The 15,531-nt window shown below is 45.1% G+C and overlaps 1 protein-coding gene and 1 long non-coding RNA gene across 10 annotated transcripts in view; one reads left to right on the forward strand and one right to left on the reverse strand.

Annotated features, from left to right (window-relative positions):
* LOC309345236 overlaps positions 1–15,531 on the reverse strand; it is a 278,649-nt gene that overhangs the window by 129,676 nt on the left and 133,442 nt on the right. The gene's annotated exons all lie outside the window — the stretch shown is intronic.
* The window catches only part of EPB41L1 (erythrocyte membrane protein band 4.1 like 1), a 179,656-nt gene that overhangs the window by 4,260 nt on the left and 159,865 nt on the right, over positions 1–15,531 (forward strand). The window lies entirely within an intron of this gene.

Consider the following 15,531-nt stretch of genomic DNA (forward strand, 5'->3'; position numbering starts at 1 on the left):
TTTTCGCTTGTGCAGCGCCCCCATCTTCCTTTCCTCCGAGAGGGGCAGAGGGGTGTGTTCCTTTCTTTCCTCTCGACGGCGAATCAGCGCCTCCCCCGCCGCCCTTGGCTGCTTTGCCTGCTGGAAACGGAGGTGGCCGAGTTGGGGGGGGGGGCGCGGAGAGAGAGAAAAGCCTGGCCAGAGACGTTCAGGTGTGCTTGCGCCCTGTTGATCCTCTCTGTGTAAAGGGAAGCAATCCGTCTTTAACTGCCCCCGCCCCTTTGGAAATGTCTCCTTCATGGGACTGAGTGCCCTCCCTTCTTTTTTAATACATGCATGCCTTGCTCGCTTCCGAGGACGGGCAAGCGAAGTGGACATTTATGAAAGGGCGATATGGGGGGCGCGTGCGTGGGGGGGCCGCTGCTCGATTGCTCCCTTGCTCGGCTCCCCCACGCTCGCTCGCAAAGTCGAGCAAAGGGCGAATCTCGGATTCCTGTTACTCTGCAGGCGTGTGTGTGTGTGTATTCCCCCCCCTTTTTTATCTACGGAGAGGCGGAGCTGCGTACAGGTTGCTTTTTAAAAAAAATAAAAAATAAAATGCTGCCGTCTGTTGTGAAAGACAAGCCTGGTAACTAATCCGCGCGGCGAACTCGGAACTGGCAAAAATGTGTTGCCCAGCGTCGATATCAAAGAGTTCGCTTACTCCAGAGGCGCCTTCCTAGATCCAACTCTGGTTCCCTTTCAGTCGAAGGAAAAGGGGCGTTTGTGGGTAGCCTCGGCGGAGAGGGAGCGCTTTCTTGGAAGGGCGTTGCTCTTCCCTTTGCTTATATTTATTTTATTTCAGTCTTACCCCCTTAGGCAGGTGCTCTACCGCTAGGGCATCCCTCGCCCCCGCCAAGGTCAGATGGCACCGGGAACAAATTCCTCTTTTCAGGGGGGACTCGGCTTGGGGGCCACACCCAAATGCCAACTCCAGTCCTAGGTGCGGCCGGAGCCTTGAAGCCCATGCAGGCAGAGTTCCAAAAACACATTCCAGATTAACATCGTGTTTGGGGACACATTCCAGATTAACATCGTGTTTGGGGAAACAAATTTACTACTTTTTTACGTCCCCACCCCCCTTATATGTGTTTGGCTTGAAGGCTTAATAACTTCTCCTGATGAAGTCCTGAGAAATCTTAGGAACTCTTACGGCTTCGCTGATTCAGTAATGATGCTGTTCTAACAGTAGCACCTGTAGTAGATGTGTGTCTGAAACTGTCAACAGTCTTGAAGGAGTTGCTTGTGGTTTGTAAGGGTTTGGGAGAGAAACCGCTGGCCTGGGTAAATCGAGTGTCTGGTTTCAAAGTCCTTACTCGGTTGTAAGTCCCCACTGAGCACAGTGGAGCTTCCTGTCTAATTAATAGGCAACCTAGTTCTAGACATGCTGATATGTCAGTGAAAACGATTAAATACTGTGGGATTTAAATCTGAATTAATATGCATAGGATATGAGTACAAGTTGGCAATGCTTGGGAAGGCTCTAGTCATATTTATAATGAGATATTATCATTTTTGTTATGTTCTGCTTGTAGTTCAAGGTAAAGTTAGTGACTTTAAAACTTCTCGGTGGGGAGCAGGAAAAGTGGCAGTTTGTGCTATTCACCCTTCATTGAAGACGGAAATCGCTGACTCCTGTGCTTCAGATACCGTTCAGTGGTGATGAGACACTGTTTGAATTGTTGCCATATGCTGATCAATGCTCCATAGCTAACTGATAGCTAATCATGAATGCCAACATGTAACATGTCAAGGAATCCATAGCACTGTAGGAAGTTTGCCAGAGGAGACGTTGTAAGTTTACTTGGCAAATTGCAATTTGTGATCCCCGCTTCCTGTTGCATTTTGTCATTTGGAACACCAGGGCCTCCATCTTGTATCTCTGAGCTCATTGAACATTTTTGCTACGGACTTGGGAGGGATCTGCATTTATTTTCTTCAGCAGATTGAGGCTGCATGCCTCTTGTGCAGGAACTGGGTCTCTCTAATGTAGAGTTTCTCCCCTGTAAATGTTTAATTAGTTAGTTGCAGATGATCTGCAAAATAATCCTTAAGAGTATCTCTTCCTGCAATGCTCCTGATTCTCATACCTAGGGATACCTGAGAATTAAGGCTACATATCAGTGAAGGAGTTAAAGGCTGGCATTTGCTGTCTTGCTATATCATTCAAAGTGGCCGTGTGGAGAATGCCTGTGAATCTTGGATCCTGTGCTGCAGACACACTGAAGGAGTGGCCCAGTTAAATAATAGAGATTGGTGTAGAGACCAACCATTGATACTCACATAGAACTGTAGTTGTTCTCCTGCCCTTCATAAACAGTAATAGATCTGTTGATTTCAGGAAGGTAATTTACATTGAAACATGTAATGCTGAAACATGAAACAAGCATGTACAGGAGGATAAGGATGGGTCCTTGCATATTTCTATTTCTTGAATATAATAATATTCAGCATGAAATGCAATCATATGGCAAGAAGTGAACCAGTCATTTTCCTAATTGAGTCATTGGCAATTGATTGATGTGGGTAATAGACATTGAGGTATTTCACTTTTTGCTGTTTGTGCTGTAATCCATTCTGTGTATTGTGGCTTTCATTGTGGCATTATTTAAGGCAGGCACATCCAATCCCCCCCCCCATGATGACCATACCTTTAGTTTTCTGAGCCACACCCCCTCTTTTGTTCTAGACCTCTTACTGGCATGTTTTCCCAAAACTTGCATGATAGCAGGAGTATCTTTAGTCTTGCTGCCAAGAATGTTTGCTCAGTTGTATCTTGCTTTTTTCTTTCACTTTCTGCTGCAACAACCTAGTGGATTTAATTTTTGTTCTGTTAGAAGAGAGGCAAAATAAGTCAGCATTCCATCACTGGACCACTTTAAAAGCTAAGTCTAGCAAATTGGTTTCCCTGCCTCCCATTTTGTTGCAGCTGACTACCATAATATTGTCGGCTTTATGTAGGCTTCAAGCCTGCCATGGTTTCTGTGGCCACCATTCTTTCAGACAAGCAGATTTACCAAAACAGAGCCATGAAGTAGTTGGACCCAATGAAACAATGGGAGCTGTATGGTAGAACCCATGCTTTGCATGTAGAAAAGTCCCTGGCATCTCCTGGGAGAGCTGAGAATGACTCTTGCAGAAAATCTTGGAGAACTGTTGCCTTCAGTTTGCAATACTGAGCTAGATGGGCCAATGGCCTGATTCTGTATAAGGCAGTTTATTGTGTTCCACCATGTGTGGAAGCTTGCCTAGTTGAATTCATTCTGCATTGCATGTTCTGTGTTGTGCAGTCCTATATACGATCACTTGAATATGAGTCTCATTAAGTTCAGTGGGACTTTGTCATTGGTTAGCGTGCAGAGAATAGCAGCCTAAATGAGTTAAGATAGTATTCTGTATCCGTCATGCCTTGATTTTTCCTGTCATCTACTTGAGACATGCAGCAGTTTGAAGCTGCACAACTCCTCTTTGTGTTCATTATGATTGACTGAATCCATTGATGATATTTTGGGTGTGATATGATGTCTTTGTTTCTCATCCTCCCTTTGTGGCTGTTAACTAACTTTGAGTATCAGGAGGAGCTTTTGTAGAGGAAAGGAGAATTGAACAGAAGATGACTTGTTAATGACCATGTGCTCAATTTTAAATATGCAGGCACATTTTGAAGCTGAATAGGATACTGATAGTACTATAGAGATTTAGCACATGGCTTTTCCTCACCCCTCCTTTGTGTTTTGTTTCTCTAAAATCTGCTGAAACGCTCTTTGCCTGTCAAAGATTTTGCTATTTTTTCTCCTGCTGTGGGGGTGTGAGGTGCAATTCTGCAAGCAAGGATTTACTCTTAACAGGCTTTGTGACGTTCCTTTGTGTTGTATTCAGCAAGGTAAGTTTTAAGCAACTTGAGCAGAAGAGAAAAAGCTGGCTATTGAGTGTCTGTGTGGAATCTTCAAAAGTTGGCCTCTTGCAACCTTCCCCTCCTGCCATTGGTGGCCCAGAGCCAGTTTGTTTACACAGGTAATTATTTGATAGGAGCACCAGTTCTTAGATGGTTTATGCTTTGCAGGTTGAACAACACTCTGGACCCTTTGGTAATATGCTTCTGGATTTCAAAGGCAGGTGTAAGAAGGATTGATGGTGCTCCCTCCTTAAATTTGGACAGTCTGCATCCATCAATTTCTATTCTGAAGAAGAAGAAAAAAGGAACCCAGGATAGGTCTGTACAGCTGGCATGCAGTTTAATTTAGAATGACTTGGACCACTATGAGAGTGGAGCCTCGGATCCAATGGCATCCCTGAGTACACTGGTGCAGTGAGGACAAAACCTGCCTTCCTTCTTTGTGCTGGTGTGCTCTGCTGGAAGGGGTTATAATAACTTTTTTGCAAAGTGCAAGTGGGATGTACTGCAGGTATACACCCTCACTTCCCCACCCTGCCCATCAGCACGACAGGTGTTGTGGTAGTAAATATAAGTGTACACACGGAACAAATCTTTTGCCCGGTACAGTATAGCTTTTTTTCAGCCTCAGAGCAGAATGAGAAACGTGAGTTGGCGTGTTAAGCTTTACTGATACTTCTTCTCCTCTCTCCTGCCCATTTATCTTTGTGCCCAGTGTGTACCTCCCTTGTGCCCACCATTGATGGCAGTGAAAAATGTCCCCATTCTGTTTGCAATCACTGGGTTGCGTTTATTGCTTTAACAGCAACTTTGGATGGTAGCAGAGGCATTAAATCAGGCATTTTCCATAAATAGGGATGAAGCATTTGTGATCCCCGCTGCAATGGGAGCACATATACATCTTGAGGATGGTGCAGTTTGACTGCTCTGCTGTGCTGCAGAAATAGGTGGTTGATTAACTCTTAGCTCTGGGAGAGGAGAACCAGTGTGTTTTGTTTCCAAACAACAGTGATGTTTGTACATCTCTTCCTCCAAGTATTTCGATGAGGGGAGTTGCATTCCAAGGGGTTTCCCTAATGAAAGAGGTGGATCTTTGCAGCACTGATTTCATTGGGAATGAATTTGCACTCTTAAAACTAAAATTTGCAAACCATGTCCATTTTGATCCATTGGCAAGACACGTTTTGTTTTTCTTTTGAACTATGGAGATCAGTTGGAGACCTGAATCCCAGTTGCTGCCTTTGGAAAACTTCCCATGATGTCTTACATTTCTTGGGAAACTGGAAGTTCTGATGCCGAAGGTATTGGCTTAAGAGATTTCACTTTCTTTCTCATGGTGTTTGTGGAAACTCACTAGCAAGCTGCATGATTTTGCTTTGACGTTTTGCAAAAGGGGAGAAGTGGAATGCAATGTTAATATTTTGTTACCTGGGGAATCATGTCATTGCCTCATAGAGAAGTGTGTGTATGTGTTTGAATGAAAATACACTCCTTGGTGTGTTGTAATTTTTACAGGACAGGTTTGGCAGCTCTGTATCTGTTAGGCATCATTTCAGCATTTCTCACCCCTTTTTTGAGATTCCTTTCTAACACAGTAGTGTTGTCCTAAATCCAGAGCCCCTTATGTACTCTGAAGCACCCACGTGGACTTCTCCATTCACTTCAATAAAGGAGGCAAGTTTTTGTACACCCACTAGTGCCCCTTTCATTGAAGTGATTGGGTCATTCCCTGCAAGATGAAAAGCTGTGTTTTGGCACTAGAGGCCTTACACACAAATAAACACACACACACATGTCTCTGTTCCAGAGTGATGGTTTGCTGGGAATAGTGAACAGAATAAAGCAGAGAGAATTCCCCCCGCTATTGAATTACATTGTTCAAAACGTATGGCACACATGCACACCTACATACATGTGTAAATTTGCTGTCTCGAAAATTGTATGGAAGTTCCTGTGCACAGTGCATCTGACAGATGTAGCTGAGCAGGCCATTGTTCTCATTGGAGCAGTCAGATGCCTCTGAGTCAGCAGGTTCCCGCTGTATTTTGCAGAATGAAAGAAAATTGCCACCAAAAACATTGCAAGGATTAGTGCAACCATCTAAATAAATGCTTGCTTGCAGGAGCTGGCTGATAGCTATTGAAAGTTATGACAGTTGTGTCAGGGCACCCTGGCAATAAACATCAGGATGTTTATTATGTTAGCCATGCTCTTGTGTTGAAGGCAAAGTTGAAAGACGGCAGGTTCCATCCTTTGGTACAAACACTTCCACACTGGTGCTAACATGACTCCCTTGAGTTTTTTCTCGCTAAGAAGGCTCTGATGCCTCCTTATCCAACATGGTGCCCCCCAGCTGCTCTGGACTATAGTTCCCATTGTCCCTATCCATTGGCCATGCTGGCTGATGCTGATGGCACTTGCGGTTCCAAACACCTGGAGGGCACCAGTTGGGCAAGGCTGCTTTGCAGATTACGTAATCCAGACCTGGATTCCTAGGTGCAAAGGGTTGGTTCGCTTTTTCTTTGTGTATTTCCACCTGGCTTTGAGCAAGATCTCCGTTTGACCACCTGTAAATCTTTTTGCAGGCAACTTTCTATTTCCACAATAACTCAGGCAGTTGAAAATGTCTACCAGCTTGGATTAAGCACCACAGCAAGAGTGTTGCTAGTTTTGGTAATAGTAACAGCTGTGATGCACAGAATTAAATGTAGCGATAAGCTGCTATGCACGTCATTTGTTCTATTCCACCTAGGGTATTTATTTGACTTCTGCAACCCCAGTTCAGTTATTCCAAGAGGAACCTTGGGCTAAGCCTTCTTAGGTGGCCTTTGGGATTCCACCTAAGACATGCTGTATCCCCAGCCACACCCATAAATGGCCCTACTTCCACCCTTCTTGTGTGTTTTTTGCCTGACTGGAGTGTATCCTTGAATTCCGATTAATGCATTTTTGCTTACCTGGGTGGAGGTTAGAGATAGGGGTGTAGCTGCACGTAGACACTAGCCTGTTGTCTAGGTAAGGTTCACACAAGCTGTTCTGTCCACTTTTATCTCCGACCCCATCCGCCACCACTGGCATGTGGCCCCCAGAAGGTTGACAAGAGGAAAGTGTGGCCTTCGGAATGAATAAAAGGTTCCTCTCTCTTGAATTATTTGGAAAGCCTCTACTGTTGCCTCTCCTTGCAATTCATATTTGAAAAAAGAGACCCTTGTTTGTTAAACAGACCCCAAAGTGCTCTGCAGATTCAAATGGGCTCTTAACTCTTTAATCTCATCTCTTTATTGCTGAACATTTTCCTATTCCTCCATTGTATTCAAAGCTGGGGAGACCTGGGATGTATTCTGTAGTGGTATTTACCATGCATCAGATCTGAATGCAAATGCACAGGGTGGAGCAGTCTCCTTCTGCACAAAGGAAATGTTGTTTTCTTTCTGTCTGTCTTCTCTTCTCCCCCTTTCCCCCTAAAATTTGAATAAATGGGGGAGAGATCAAAGGCTGTTTGAAGCTGTGTTAGGGGCTCATAATAAATTCATGGCCCTCCCTATCCCTATGCCTGTCTCTGTAGTGTGGCACCTTTCAGTGGATATTTTTAGCTTTGATTTCTTCCTTGGTGCAGGATCTTGATGGGAGCTGCGTTTTGGTGGAGAGAGAGTCATTTCATTGCTTGTGTGTGTGTGTGTGTGGAGGGGGGGGGAGGGATGGAGACTTGTAAGAAGAAGGCCCAGCAAAACCCCACTGTGCTTTATAATGACACCTCTTTTTGTAATGGACTAATCTTGTTTGTTGCCATTAGTGCTGCTGGAAAGCATGATTGGCTGGGGGCAGCCAGGTATGAGTGCCTGTCAGGGCTGCTTTCTGTAGTGAGGCAGGTGAAGTTGGAGCAATGTCAAGCGTTTGAAGGCAGAGGAGGCAACAGACTGCTGGTTTCAACCGCCCCCCCCTCCACCATTTCTCCCATCAGAGGTCTGGAATCTGGAAAGTGGCTTTCTCGTATTAATGCAAATGTTGAAGAGGCAGAGAGGAGGAGGAGGAAAGAGGCGTTGTTGGATATTTCTGGAACTACAGTGTGGGGATGATGGATCCGAATGAACAATGGAAGCAATTAAAGTGCTCTAATTAGATGCACTATTGATCTGGCGCCGTTTCTGCTGGCAGGAGTTTCTGTCAATATTGGGTAACATGGCACACACTGCTGGGCAGTCCAGGTGTCTGCGGTTTCTCTCTCCTTCTCTGCCCACCTGGGCTTTGGTGCCTTGCAAAAAAAGGGGAGAGCTGATATCTCTTTATTAAAAAGGGGCTTGGCCATATTATATTGGCAGAAATACTGATATTTGCATGCAAAGCGCATGCTCTACCACTAAACTATATCCCTTCATCTGTGAAGTCCCTCTTTTTAGGAATATTAAAAAATAATCTTTCTTAGGTCAGAGCAGTGGTGGCTGTTGCCCACTGAGACTTGTAGCTTTCTCCACGTCCTCCTGAATTCTACAAGGGCAACACTGAGGCTGAGGAGGAAGAAGGTGACAGACTGCACTACTCCCTGGACTGAAGCCAGTCAGGTGCAGGATGGCTGAGGGCAGGATGAGGCTGGTTGGGCAGTGCTACATTTGTTCTAACACAGGGGTTCCCAAAGTGGGTGGTGCCACCCCCTGGGGGGGGATTACCTAGTGGGTGCTAAGAGGCAAGTGGGTGGCATGGGGGTGCTGGAAGTGTCAATGACTATGTGATTTTGAAATGCTGATATCACTGGCTCAAGTTCATCAGTTTTGTTGACTTAATTAAACTAAATCGTTTTAACTGGGTATTGAATAAATGTGCAATTAATTGTTATGGTTCTGAATTTTATTGTGTTATAAACTTTCTTTGTGGGTCATGTGAACCACTATCCTGAATATTACTCTTTATAGGGTAGAGGGCACTGGGGATGAGTTTATGGAACAAAGGCGGAGGAGGCCTACAAAAGTTTGGGAACCACTGGTGTAAGGGACTGGCATCTATTGGATTGGGCAACATTGGTTCTTTTTCCTGTGATGTTTTAATTATTCTTATTAATATCACTTAAATTTAAATACCTTCATCTGAGGACCACAGAACAGTTTACAGTACAGTGTTACCTCGGGTTACAGATGCTTCAGGTTACAGACTCTGTTAACCCAGAAATTGTACCTCGGGTTAAGAACTTTGCTTCAGGATGAGAACAGAAATTACGTGGTGGCGGCGTGGCACAGCGGGAGGCCCCATTAGCTAAAGTGGTACTTCAGGTTAAGAACAGTTTCAGGTTAAGAACGGACCTCCAGAATAAATTAAGTTCTTAACCTGAGGTACCACTGTATTAAAAAACCACAAAATACATAGCAAAACAACAAACAACAAATGCATGTGTGCACACCCAGCTTCTATTTATATATGCAGGCCAAATACATTTTGTTGCCTGAGGCAGACAAGATGGCATTCTCCACCCAATTCCATGTGGAGAACCTGAGCAGTTGCAGTGATGATGGAGCAACATCCCTCACTGTACCTGAGGGCAGAACAGGAGGCTAGTTTAAGAGACCCTGGGGAAATGATGAGGGCTGTTTCCTACAGCAGCCAACGCCTGAGGCACCTGCCTCTTTCTGCCTCATGATAGGGCAAGTCCTATCTATGAGCTACCTTAGTTAAATTCTGAACAAGACAGGAACAAGTCTTTTAAATAAATTATGGTCCGATAAATTATGGCTGCAAGGATGAAGTTGGGCAAGCCATGTCTAGAGGGCATATATTTATTTTATGCTCTACCTCCACGCCCCACCAGCACCACCCAGGAGCTGGTGGTGGCATACATGGTACTCCCTTACTGCATTGTACTCTTGTAACAATTCTCTGTCGTAGGTTAAGTTGAGAGACAGTGACTGGCTCAAGGTCACCAAGTGAGTTTCACCCCTTGTCTCCCAGGTCCCAGTCCAAGACTTTAACCACTACAACCCACTGGCTGTAATGAACATTCCTACCAATTAGGCTCCAAACACAGTTAAGGTATGAGGAACAGGGTATAGACTGGCCTACTTATTAAAAGGCCATATGCTAAAGTATTCCAAATGATCTCATATGTACCAGGGCTGGTCAGGAAATTAGTTTGGTGCTTTCCCCATGAGGGAGACAAAAAATAATAATGTTCTATCAGCATTTCCACTATGGGCAGGATTCACCTAATGAACTTTGTCAGCAGAAGCACTGCCCAAGGCCTTTGACTTGTGCAACGAAGCTTTCTCCCTGCTTCACACCCCACACCCCCAGAAATTGGCTTGAGGGGGGTCAGAAGAACAGCATGCAGGTGGAGGAGAGGGAGGCCATTCTGCCTGGCAAGCTAATACTCTTGCACAGAAGAAATGTTTGTAATAGTGCAATGTTGAATTCCACCTGTTGCCTGCAAGCCTCTCATTGTGGCTAAGGCATCAGTGCAGCAGAGCTAAATGCAGTCATTACTTTGACTGTCCAGACAAATAAAACCTCGGACTTTATGGAACTGCATTCCCCTTCTGATCAGAATGCTTTGATTTCCCACCCTGTCAGTTGATACCGTGGTCAAAATGGGCAACTGCTGTTGTGATGGTGAGTGAAGCAAAAACAGAAAGGGCAACTTGTCTTTGGTGACCTGTTCCTGATGTGGCTGTGTCTTCTTCTGCCTTTTAATCTTCTTGTTCACTTTCTCCATCTCCGTGCTCCAAAAGTTATTTGATCCTCTACTGTGTCCCTTCAGAAATTGCACGTGAGGGAAGGGAGATTCAAGCCGGACAATTAAATACCTGGTTAGCCCTTTGGTGTCTCCCAAGTGAGGTGATAACATTCCCCTCAAACAGTGTGAAGGAGCAGTCACTAAAGGGACATGCCTATTGAACACAGTAGTGTTGGAAGCTATCTGGTGTATTGTTAATTGCAGGTGGATATGTGCAGAAACTGTAGCAAATTCACCTACTCTAATGAGATGGCAAAGGGTGATAGGAAGAGCCTTTAATCTCCTTCACAAACTCCCATGAGCTTTTATAGGTGTTGGTATATTGTGGGAGTATGCCTGAAGGAAAGATGGAGGCCTCCTTTCCACTCAGAGCTATTTAACATATAACATTAAGCTTGCATAGAGTGGAACGATGCATAAATTTCCCCAACACACATTTATGGCAAAAAAACCCCCAAAACAGGTCTGTGTGCACTCTTTATTAGATATGTGCTTGCTTGCCCCCATACAAATATTATGTAGGTGTGGTCACATACCTAAGCTAGCCATAAGTGTAGATCAGAGAAAATGCTCACCCTTGCACATGTCTGGAGTTGGTATCTCATTACTGTAATCGGTTGCCAACCTTTTTGGGCCAGTGGGCACATTCTGTGTTTTGAAAGATTGCTTTGTGTGCCATTGTCACAAAAGGGCTGCCCTGGTGAATAGGCATAATGGCTGCCATATCTAAAAGCGCAGAAGAGAAGGGGCCACAAAACATGGGCATTCTCTCTCCCCTCAGCCCACCATTGGCTGGCAGGCATTCTGACACCACAGGGGCCTTGTTGGCAACACCAAAAGCATTGCTTGGTGATGTATATATTGTTTGAATGGCATATCAGGCAGGATATCCCATGTTCTCCTGTAGGGGAGAATTGGGATCCATCATGTGGGTTGTCTCCACCTCTCTTACCACTAGCAGGAAGTTAAGATTTTGAGGAATACATCAGGAGGCAGGACAACCCCCTAACTATTTCCTGCCTTCGCCACTTATAGGAGGTTTCTTGCCTGCTCTAGGCATGGCAAAAGAAAAAGGCAGGAACGCCATCTTGGAAGGGATTTTCCCTTTTGTTTCCTTCCTTTGTCTTTGTTTCTTGCATCCTCTTTCAGCTCTCTCCCACCGTCTGTACCAGGTTTTCATTCTCTCTCTCCCTCCTCTCAATCCATTTTTTTACCCCTAGGCCTTTTTGGGGGCCTACAGCCCTTTGGAGGCCTCTGGCCTTCTGTGCCTGGGAGGGGAAGCCTAGGAAAAGGCTGAAACACAGTGGAAGGGGCCCATTTCTCAGGAGGAGAGCCTTTTCTGGGACACCTGCACCTCAGTGGAGGCCTCCTTAGGTGCTCCAACAGGTGGTTCATAGTGAGGAGGTAGGGCCCACAGTGGCTCCCCACCTGATCTGGACACTGCTGAGATACATCACACATCATGAACCCCAATTCTCCCTTACGGGAGAAGCGAACATCGGTATTTACTGTGATAAGTTCCTTCTCTGTAGGGAGACTTGGGATCTGGCCCTCCTAGGTACCACTGTGTGCACAGGGGAGACTATTGGACACTGAATCTGGGAAGCTTGCCTGGAGGGGCGTGGGACATCTTCCCTCCAGAGGCCTCCTGTCTTCCTTCTCAGCCTTCTTGCTCTTCAGCCTATATCAGGGTTTTCCTTTCTCCTCTGTACCTGTGCTGGTTCCAGGGGCCAGTAGGGATTCTGCATTCAGTGAATAGAGGGGCATGTCCCATTGAAACAACAGTGTTCCTTTTCCTATCCTTTACTCGCTATGCTGTGATTATGCAGTTACTTGCTTAAGCATGAGTTGAACAGGAGTTAGGGGATTGTCTTGCCTCTTGGTGTATTCCTCAAAATCATAACTTCCTGCCAGTGGTGAGAAGGGCGGGGACAACCCACATAATGGATCCCAATTCTCCCCTACAGAGAATGAACTTATCACGGTAACTACAATGTTTGCATCCCACCTTTTGTTCAGGGATGGGGAATCCCCAGTCACCATTGGCCATGCTGTTGGATTGTTTTAAGTTGGATTGGACAAGATCTGTAGGGAGGCAGGTTCCCCAATCTTGCTTTCAGTTGTCTAGGAGCTCATTCCTACTCAGTTATTTCCTACTGCCCTAGCTCTTAACATATATTCATACATAATTTTATTTGTATGCTGCTTTTCCATAGTCCAAACCATCCTCTAGGCCGCTTACAACATGGAAAAAACACATAGACACAACATAACAAAAGTCGTCATAAATAAAACCTCAAAAATACACAACCAAACTGAATAATTTCCACATAAATCATAAGATCTAAAATGAAGATACAATATATATATATATCAATAGTGGCAACAGCCTCTCCCCGACAAAATCCCCAAAACAACACCTAAGAGTCTGATCAGCAGCCTCAGCTTTCGTAGCTGGAGTCAGTCAGGGCCCTGCCCTCCCAGGCCTGGTGGAAAATGCCTGCAAGACAAGGAGCAGGTCTTCCAGGACTCACAGGCAAGATGGTCTCCAACAATCTAACAGTCTGTTCATAGCCTTCCTTTGCTAGATCAGAACCATGGATCTTGCAGCAACATTTCCTTTGATGTGCCACCTGCCCTTCCTGAGAGGGAAGGCTGGCCTTTCTATTCCCCAACCCACATAGTCTTGAATATAATAGATGCCTCTGCAGATGTCTTGTGTGTCAAGGTCAGCTCCAGGGCTAATTCTAGCTTGTGGAGAAATTCCACCAAGAGAAACCATGTGATCTAGTGCATTTTCCTTCCCTAATAGAAAAGCATTTCAAGGTATTTTTCCAGCCAGGAATGGGGAAGCTGTGGCCCTCCATGGAAACTGCTGGCTGAGGTTGGTGGGAGACATACTTACAACATAGAGGGGGCTACAGGTTCTCCATCTCTGTCTAAACTTAACGCGCTCAAAAGTCTGTCTCCCACTGAGCTTTGTACTTTGCCCTATTACCAGTTAGGCAGGTGGATTCAAGAGTGCAAAAGCAGGAATAGCAGGATTTTGAAGCAGTTCAGTGCAATTTCTAGGAGATCACACCTGTGCAGCTGAGCTGCTTACCCATGTGGTTTCATGGAGACTTGTTTTATCTTTTCCTTAATTCTAAAATAGAATTGAACTGCAGAATCTTTTTTCTTCTTCACCTTTGAGGGGTGAATATATCTCATATAGCTTACACTGGATCAAGATTCTGTCTCCTCTACTAGCTACAAAAGCACTCCTCTACTAGCTACACTTTAAACACTGAGTCATGTTGGATAAGGTATCTCTTTCAACACAATTGCTTTCCAGTGGGATGCTTCATGTTTTATGGGTGCAAGATTGCAAGGCTTTGAACCCACTTGAGCACAGCAAATGCACCCACGAGGACTCGGTTCTCTTCGGTGAATTCACAAATAGGGCAGTGCTTTGGAAAAGGGCTTTCATTGCTCTTCCAAGTAAACTGCCAACTCTGGACAAAGCAGATTAATTAGTTTGGGATCATAAAAAGTCAGTAGAAACAGGTGATATTGAACTTGGGTCATGAATGCCAGTGTGGTGTAGTGGTTAAGAGCAGTAGACTCGTAATCTGGTGAACTGAGTTCGCTTCCCCGCTCCTCCACATGCAGCTGCTGGGTGACCTTGGGCTAGTCACCCTTCTCTGAAGTCTCTCAGACCCACTCACCTCACAGAGTGTTTGTTGTGGGGGAGGAAGGGAAAGGAGAATGTTAGCCACTTTGAGACTCCTTGGGGTAGTGATAAAGTGGGATATCAAATCCAAACTCCACTCCTCCTCCTCCTCCTCCCTGGAATGAAGCCAAAAATAGCACCAGGACTGTTTCTTTGGGGTGTCTCCTTTTCTTAATGGTGACATGGACCATTCATAATGTAACAATATTCTTCACAACTGTGAGCAGGGCAGTGGGGTGGGGTAAGTGAAGACAAGCTGTAACAGTTAGCTATAGCGTTGTTTGCCGCTCTTGCTCAGGTTGCTCACAAAAGCACTTTGCTAACTTAAATTCATTCTGATTGTGTTGATGAAATGCAACTGATAGAATTCAACAGGGTGTCATATTGGTGTGTGAATACAGTCCAGATCCAATGATCCCCAGGCATGCACCTCCAGATGGTGGAGATGTCGGGTGCAAAAGGCGCCTGGCTGATTTTGAACACTGAGTGTCTGTTCATTTATATCCCGCTTTTGTTTTATCAAAAGTGGTTAACATTAACATTTTTTTTTAAAAAAAACAACCCCACGAAAGTACAAACAGCAACAAACCACATTAAAACCAAAGCAGCAATCAAACACAACCCAGATTGAGTGCCACATCGCAATCAAAGCATACCCCATCACACAGTACAAAAACCCTGGCCTGAAGTTGCCTTGTACAGTGGTACCTCGGGTTAAGTACTTAATTCGTTCTGGAGGTCCGTTCTTAACCTGAAACTGTTCTTAACCTGAAGCACCACTTTAGCTAATGGGGCCTCCTGCTGCTGGAGCATGATTTTAACCCGAGGTACCACTGTATTGCTTCTTAGCCAATGACAAAACTTTAACAGTGCTGGGGCTAAGCAAGCCTCTCTCAGGAGGTTGTTCCAGAGCAGTGGTGCTGGAAATGACAAGGTCCTGTCATCATCAGGGCACCACATTGGCGACTCTTGAGCTAGGCTGTTGTATATGTAACACGAAGAATTACCTCGACGAGTGGTTTCATTAATATTACTGTGTATATTTGAGTTTCACTGTATGAGTGCTAGTACAACTTCGCTAGAGGCAGTGTTGTTCAAGGTCTTCATTAGCAGAATACCGTGATGTGATTTTGCCATGTGCCTTTCGCCCCATCCCCCTTTGTTGTTAAGAGGCTTGTTGAAACTGAGATG

Source organism: Podarcis erhardii (genome assembly GCF_964252035.2).
Source record: "Podarcis erhardii genome assembly, chromosome: 6".
Classification (NCBI taxonomy): domain Eukaryota; kingdom Metazoa; phylum Chordata; class Lepidosauria; order Squamata; family Lacertidae; genus Podarcis; species Podarcis erhardii.